The sequence below is a fragment of the Cupressus sempervirens genome, chromosome 7, assembly GCF_028749045.1.
Source record: "Cupressus sempervirens isolate cs-2001-9-10 chromosome 7, ASM2874904v1, whole genome shotgun sequence".
Classification (NCBI taxonomy): domain Eukaryota; kingdom Viridiplantae; phylum Streptophyta; class Pinopsida; order Cupressales; family Cupressaceae; genus Cupressus; species Cupressus sempervirens.
In genome coordinates this window covers 719262288-719271047 of record NC_143124.1, presented here as the reverse complement: position 1 = coordinate 719271047, position 8760 = coordinate 719262288, and positions in this window count along the sequence as shown.

The following is an 8760-nucleotide window of genomic DNA, read 5'->3' as shown; positions in this document are numbered from 1 at the left end:
TCATAATCTAATTGTTGCACCCAGGAAGAAGCCCCAAGACAAATATCCAAATAATTTGGTAATGGGTTATTCAAATCAATTTCAACACAAATTCTAGAAAAGGAAATAACCTTTTTATCAAGGGATTGATGTGTAATCACTGTTGGCTCTCCTAGAAAAGAAACAATTTGATGGAGGATGTCTTCTCGCCAGAATTCTAGTGGAAGGCGAGGCAAGTGAACCCAAATTGGCATTGTTGAAGGGAGATACTCAGCATAATTGAATCCTGAATGCTAGGGTTTGATAAATAACCCCACATGGTTGTAGAAATAAGTCCCTCCTTCAAAAACATGATCATGATCAAACATGCATGAGAATATGACCAAAAAATAGCTATTGCTAGCCAACATGGTCTCCATATCTCCTTCTACTTGCCATGAGCACCAGATCCATGCCTCTAGAGTAGATAAGGAAATCTAGATTTCAAGAAATTTGCATATCAAAGTATGCTTAGTCCAATATTCAATGTCCTCCATCACTGTCATTGGAGGAATAACTAGAATAGGGCGATCATGGCTATGCGAAAAGAAACCATTAAATTTTTTTCATCTTGGAGCTCTACCTTGAATAAAATGTTTTAGATCTAGTTGCATGCACAATTGGAGAAGAACCATCTGTCCTTAAAAATGCAGAAGAAATCACAGGCCTTGCCATGCAAACAATAAAAAAACCCCAATCCAATAATGTCTATAGATGCTCTCCAAAATCTGGAACCCACACTAACTTTTCCAAACAGCCATCAATCCAAAAAAAAAACCAAGAATAAATTCAACAAAGAAGACAAACAACAAACACAAGGGCTAGGGATTGAGCCCTAGCCCAACACACCTCCATCACTCCTCATTTCAATTATCTAATTGAGAAAAAATAATCAAGGTTGGCTTACTTTTACAAGTTTATTTTTTCCTTAGTGTGTGACATTTAAGGGTGACCCCGATTTACCACCACTACTATAATACCATCGGCTACTTTAAGGAAACCAAGCATAACAACTCAAAACTATGATGAAAACTACTCTATTATTATATGATGAAGACTTTCCCTATCAATTACTATCAGTTATATCTACAATGATTAGTAGTAAGAGTTTAATATTAATATTATAGAAGAGTTACTACATAAACTACAACTATGACACCATTCTACCAGTAACTAGTCCATGATTAATTCTGAAATCAATTGTTTGAAACTTCATACTAGTACTATTTTCTAATGACTTTACTAGACTATTGTGTTCATTCATTACTTCAAACTAGATGAATTACTACTACAATCCTACTATTTAAATCCCGATTAACTAGTGAAACCTATTCATTGACAAAATTGGGTGAAAACCTCTAATGTCCTTGAGTTTATGTTTTAAAGACAAAAACCAATGAGAAACTAGCAAAATATCTAGTTTTTGACATTGGCTTCAAAGCCATACCCCTTCACAACTTTAGGAATGAACATGTCGCCTTTATGTCCACCTGAGCCTTCTTGGCCTCCTTTCTTTCCTTCTCCCTTCACTTTTTTCACTTTTCCCATCAGCAACAAATGATTATTCAATTATTCTCGACCATCCTTGGCTTCCTACATGCATTTCTCCTTGCTTGATGTAGCACTCCAAACTAGAAATAATTTGAAACTATTCAAAATTCCTTATGCCACTCTCCAAATTCCTTCCTCTACCCTAAAACCTAAACTTTCTTTTGGCATAATAAACATTGGAATCAGTCTAGTAGTCCATGGCACTTCACATATGATTACATAACCCATAATGCCCCCTCTTTCATTCCAAGCTCATGTGCCCATACAAAATCTATATAAGCTATATTAATATTTGAATAGTAATAATACTTTGTCACCATAAATTCCTCACCAAGTAGGAAGTCCATTACAGATGTTAGAACTGAGGGTCATCTATCAATAAAATACTCTTCATCTATAACACCTTGCAAGGGAACCCAAGAGAAATTAACCTAAGCATGTTACTAAGTTTATGAAATAGTTTTTTTCTTTAGAAGTTTACACAACAACAATGATAATAATGTGGAAGCAATACAATGAAATTTTGTGTGTGTGTGTGTGTGTGTAGAATTACACATATGTTAATTAATTATACAAATTAATCATTCATACAAAATTCCACATCTATAGATGAATATCAAGTACATCATTACATATAAAATTGACACAATATGAACCTAGATGTACCCCCAATGGAGGAAATATGGTTCCCAACAAATAACCACACAACGAAAACACCACACAAGATGCAAAATTTGATAACAAATAACTCTTATTCATAAATCAATTGATTATATGAAATGTGTTAGGCTGTAAGGCCTTCCCAATTATGACAAAATCAAAGCAAATAATAGTTTTGCAAGATCCCTCAAAATCCAACCCGAACCCTAGCTAGCCAAGATCTATAACCCAACAAAAATATGGAGAAACCTCAAGAGAGATCTAAGCTTGTACTCGTAAGCCACCAAGAAATCTCCTTGTTTCTTAAGCCACAACTACTAGCTCTACTTACAAATTCCACCTCTAGATTCCAAACTTGAATCTCTTCTCTCCAACTCCCCAACTGAATTCCCTACAACTTAACCCAAGCCCTTCTTTTATACTTGCATGACCACAAGTTGACCTGTTGCAAATAGAGTAATCTATAACTCAAATAAATAAAATATGTCACAAGTTAGCTTACAACAAAAATTAAATACACATAGGATAAATGGCCATAACCCAAATATGTCTGCACACATCTCCACAATCGCCCTATGTAATAATCACATTACACATGCATTAAATGCACCAAGTCAGCTGATTAGATTTGTCATAACACCATTCAACAAACCACACAACCGAGCCTCAACAAAACTATCGAGCCATCCAAGCATCACCAAGACAACATGCCTACCAAGCTCCCCAAGCATTGTCAAGTAAGCCAAGCATTGTCAAGCCAACATGCCTACTAAGCACCACCAAGAGATGATTGAGCAAGATCAACTGAACATAAGCTCAAGCTTCATTGAGCTCCTTTAATTTTCAAGTTCCTCGTGCATCACTATACCCCAAGAGAAACCCATAAGGACTGATCATCAACCCTTCTTCGACTAAGTTCTCCAACTCCAAGGTTCAAAGTACTCCCAACATATAGGATTGTCAACTACCCTAGGATGCTCCTTCTTTAGACACCCAAGGTACAAAAAAGATGTTCTTAGTAACTAGAAGAATCTCTTCAGGGATAAAGCACATAAACCTCAAATTGTTTCTTTGTGTACATGTCCTCTAAGTCTTCAACTTGTACATGCTTTCCTTTGTTCCACTTCTTCCAATGACTTCCAACAATATTCAACTATTGTCTTTGCTTCTTCATATCCTTCCATGATGTACCATAGGTCTTCTTTCCATGTTGATTGAGCTAACCCTCTTAGAATCCTTCAATTGAACTCAGTTACCAAAACTCAGGTTACTTTTTCCAAATTCCTTATTATGTAAAGGAATTAGTGAAAATTTCTTTCCACCTTTCTCAACTATAAAAACATTCTTAACACAATCATGCATAGCCATGCAATCATACTACCAAGGTCTACCAAGTGGTATGTGACAAGTACTCATGTCCACAATATCACACAACACTTGATCAACATACTATCCATCCTGAAAATGATCAAGCCACTACTCCCTCATTTCCAAGGCATATTCAACTTGCAACCAACTAATCATATAAGGAAAAGGATGTCTCACTTTTGTCAAACCAAGTTTTTGAACCATCTCCTTAGCAACAAGTTTATCATGACTACCACCATCGACAATCATATTCTAGTATTTACTAGTAGACTTACAACAAGAATAGAACAAACTCCTCCTTTGATAAGGTTCCAATACCTTATTACCAAGCAACACTTGATGAACCAACAAGTTGTCCTCCACATGTTCGGGTTCATTGACTAAGTCCACATTCTCATTTACCACAACAACTCTCCTATCACTAACCTTTTGGGAACATTCAAAAGATCTATGACCTTCTTCTCCATAACAAAGATAACTACACTTATATTCACCGCTACTTGTCCTTCTCTTTTGATCAACAATTTTTGGTTCACCTCCTGCACTTGGTTTATCCTTTATTAAGTGGTCTCGCTTCTCCTTCCCTTGGGAACTACCTTGATGTCTTCTTTTCAACTTATCTTCTGCCTTTAGAGTGTACTGGTAAGCATCCTCAACAAAATCAATCTTCAACATACAAACCTCATCCTGAATATTGAATCTGAAACCACTAATATTTCAAGCCACCTTCTCCTTCGAAAGTTTTGTATGTCTAGAACAAATTGTCAACTTATAAAACTCCTTGGTGTAATCTTTCACAAACATGTCCTTATGTTTAAGATTCTACAAGCTCTTAAATAGCTCAAGTTCATAATCAGTAGGAATGAACTTAGCTTTCAACTTAGTCATCATCAATCTCCAACAACTAATCTTCATTTCACCTTCCTCTTCTCTATCTCTTTGCAATTCTTCCTCCAAAGAGAAACATGTCTTTTCAACTTAGTTTGTGCCAACCTCACTATGAGTGGATCTCTAATATCCCCTAACTCAAAGTATTATTTCAAATCACTAATCCAATCAATCGGGTCTTTAGGATTCAAAGTACCTAATTACAAACATCCATCTTGTGTTTCATCTTCAACTGAGTGTCAGATCTATCCAACTGACCAACTCTGTCATCCATAGATCTTTCCATATAGTCAGCTCTATTTGTAACACTAGATCCAACAACCTCAAATTATTCAACGTCTTCCTCATTACCATCTTTAGTACCCACATTCCTAGGTACACCAAAAATAGCTCTCATGATCTTAGTGACCATATCATTCTTCATCAATTCCATCTTAGATATGAATGTTTCTTTAATCTTCTCTAAAAATTTAGTCCCCATAGCATCATAGAGATCTGCAATCGACCTAGGGTCCAATCCTCTTGTAGGTATCTTCGAATATTTTCATAAACCCTTTGAACAAATTCCACCCGAGCACCATGTGAGAAGATTGAGTTTATTGCAAGTTAGATTGTAACCTTCCATCTCAAATGAACAAATAGGAACAAATCACAAGTCTAGGAACACAAATTCACAATATAAATTGCACAAACTTCTTTGCAATTATGATCCAACAACCACCTAAGATCTTGGTGCAAATTTCCTCTCACTTGATGATCTATTTACACACCTTAGGAACTCCCACTCTGATACCACCTAATGCATTATAGACCTAGATGTACCCCCAATAAAGGTGATCTGGTTCCTAGCAAATAACCACACAATGGAAATACCATACAATATGTAAAATCTGACACGAATTCTTATTCATAAATAAATTGATTACATGCAATGTGTTGAGCTATAATTCCTTCCCGATTATTGTTAGAATTATTTAGAGTAACTGAGAGGGGAGGTGGGGGTGAATCAATTATCCAAGGCCCAAATGTACCAATTGAACTTTTAATCACTTCGAAAATCTCAAATCTAAATATTCAATAGCTTGGTCTCTATAGAAGATAATCAATAACATAAACTTGTAGTCCACTATCTTAATAGTAAAAAACTTGCAGAATGTAAAACATCAATAAGAAAACATCTCAAATGACATCCACACAAGTATGACAAGGGGATTTAGTGTAGAAAATTCAATTTGGAAAAAAGCACCAATAACATCTCACCAAATTTTTACTCTTCTAAAGTGAGCTTTGTTAGGAGTCAACCCTGTTAAAGGTTACAAAAAGCACTATTAAATGTGACCTTGTTAAAGGATTTAATCACTCTACTAGGAGTGGCCTTGGTAGAGGGCTTAAGAACATTCCATTAGAATGTCACCTTCATTAAAAGATTTACATATGACTGTTAGGTCAAGCTTGATTAAAGGATTTCAAAATTGATACAATGGTTAGAAAGTAACAATACTTTTGATTTGACAAATACAACTCACTTTGTAAATATAGATTATAATTTAGTTCATATGTTGATCCACTAATTGACCTCTATTGTCATCTTTGTCTCTGATCTACTTGGCAACCCTTCAAGAAATTATACTTCATGTCTTCACAACTCTATAGCATCAACAACTGCTCCGACCTCATTAGGTTAGCCCTTGTACTTCCTTAAATACATAATTCTTATCTTTTTCCACTTAAACATCACTGTAGATCTTACATCTTGGTCATCCATCCTTATCTTCAACATGCTTTATATATTCTAAGAAATTAACTATGTCAACTGGAAGTCATGGTTTCCTCATAATCTATCAAATGTTATCCCTTAGCCAACACTATGTTCTAACACTCGATCATCATTAGATTACTCGGTCACTACTAACTATTCTGTTTGGCACATATACTGACACTCGATCAATATCAATGCTCAGTTGACACTATATTAGGCTTGGCTTATACTAACACTCGATCAACTCTAGCATCGCTTGGCTTAAACTTCAAGTTCCTTAATCTTTTACTCTTTTTCTTGGTAAAGCCTATCCATTTGGTCATTCTTTGATCACTTCTTCTAGGCTTCAGTACAACTATATTCTTTTCTTATATTATGATTAAAAAATCACTTTATCTTGTCAAAGTCCAGCTGATTTAAGTCCCCATTTTTAGTTCCTCATAACTCAACCTTTCCTCTAGGTCCTTTTGTTATGTCCTTCTCAAATCCTCTTCATCAATCATCTTGATATGTCACTCCACTCAAATAGAAACTATCTTACCAATAAGATTTGACATCAATGAAAACATTATTGGAAATGATTGAAAATATCATGAATGAAGAATAATGGAACTGGTAAAGAATGTCTTCAATCTTTGTTTTTTATTGATGTCAAACTTGCTACTTGCAGGAATGAGAATTGCTTAAGTGATCCAAACACTATCAATTGGTTGATTGACAAGGAGGAGGCAATCAATAAGATGTAACTAGAGCACCTAGAGTAAGGTTGAATTTATGATGTTGTAAAGAAGTATAAGGATCAGCTAAGCCATTGATGAAATAGTGTATTGATGACATACTCTAAGACACAAAGAATGGACACACTAAGACATATCAAAGATGTGAGGTTTAACTAAGTTCATTTGAGAGAGCTGAGCAAGCTAGTTGAAGCTAAGAAAATTCTTAGTTGAAGCCGAGCAAGTTCAACTTCAATGTGTGCTGAGCAATCCTTCAGGTGTCGAGCATCAATAAACCAATGATGCCGAGTTGCTGCATTATTTGTTAAGTCAAAAGATTTGCCATTTCAGTAATGATAAGTTTGTTACATTGAATTTTGTGAATTAGTTGGATGATAAGGATGATGATTAGATGTCACAAAATTTTATGTAAACCATACAAACCAATTCAAGGCGAATGCTGATGGACTTATCATGAAGTTTCTAGAAGAAATAATTTGGAGGGAAAACAATATCATTTTCTCAGATCAAATCAAGATTTGGGTGAGAAATGAAGAACAAAACTTCTTTATAAGGAGTTACAGGTCAGAGATCAACTATGCATGTGAGAGGGAGTTGATCATAAGTGTGGTCATGCAAAGAAGCCAAGAGAAGGCTAGTGTGAAGTGTCAAGAAGAGGACACAGTTAGGAGTAAGCACAGAGCATCAAGACTCTAAGTTGATCAAGTGACCATAGAGTGCATTGGCATAACAAGTGGAAGAACTCAAGGAGACAGATCTTGAAGGGTGAACAAGTTGTCAGCACCACAAGGGAGAAAAGCCAAGCAAAGAAAAGAACTGAAGAGTGATATGAAATCTGCAAGGTTAGAGTTGCAATCTTTATTAGGTCAAAACCTTTCTAATACTTTCTTACCATTGTATTAGACATTGAAATCCTACATTGCTAGGTTAGCTTAATAGCTAGGTGGATAAGCCTCAGGAAAAGGATAGAAGATCCCCAAGAGAAGGATAAGAGATCCTTAGGAGAAGGATAGGAGATCCTTAGAGAGGGATAAAAGATTCTTTTGAGAAGGTGACTGTAAATCCCATGGACTTGGGTGGGCCTAACAGCTCTATGTAAATCCTTTAATAGGGTGGCATTCTAAGTTGAATTTTTTTAAGTCCTCTAATAGGGCACACTCCTAACAGGGTGTAGAAATCCTTTAACAGGGGCACATCTGACAGTGTGTAAAGCCTTTAACATGGCAGGCCTTTAACAGGACAAACCATTAGAAGTTGTTGAAATCAATTGCGCAATTATTTTGTGAGTGTCATCCCCACCCCAATTTTGCCTTCTTATTCCTGGAGGGTTTCTAGGTCACCAAAATCCTTTGTGTTATGTGGTGATGCATGTTTACTTTTCATGATTGTTTAATATTTAATTGCATGCATGATAAGAAAGTAAAAAGGATAGTACTTCTGATTTACTCTCATTTTATTAGAAAATTTGCATTGGACATTATTGGACCTTGAATAACTAATTCACCCCCCCTCTCAATTATTCTAAAGAATTCTAACGATTGGTATTAGAGCGCACTATTGATTTGTTTCAAGGTAGTAGCAGCAGGAAGATCAAGATGTCCAAGAGAGAAGTTCCCAAGCAAAACAAAGATAACTTTGTTGCATGGCAAAGTCTAATGTAGCTACACCTTGGATCAATAGGTGACTATGCATAGACCTCAATCATAGTTGATCATGTAGACCCTACAGGATCCCTCATTGCAGATGACATAAGCAAGAAGAAGGAGCACAATCAAGCGA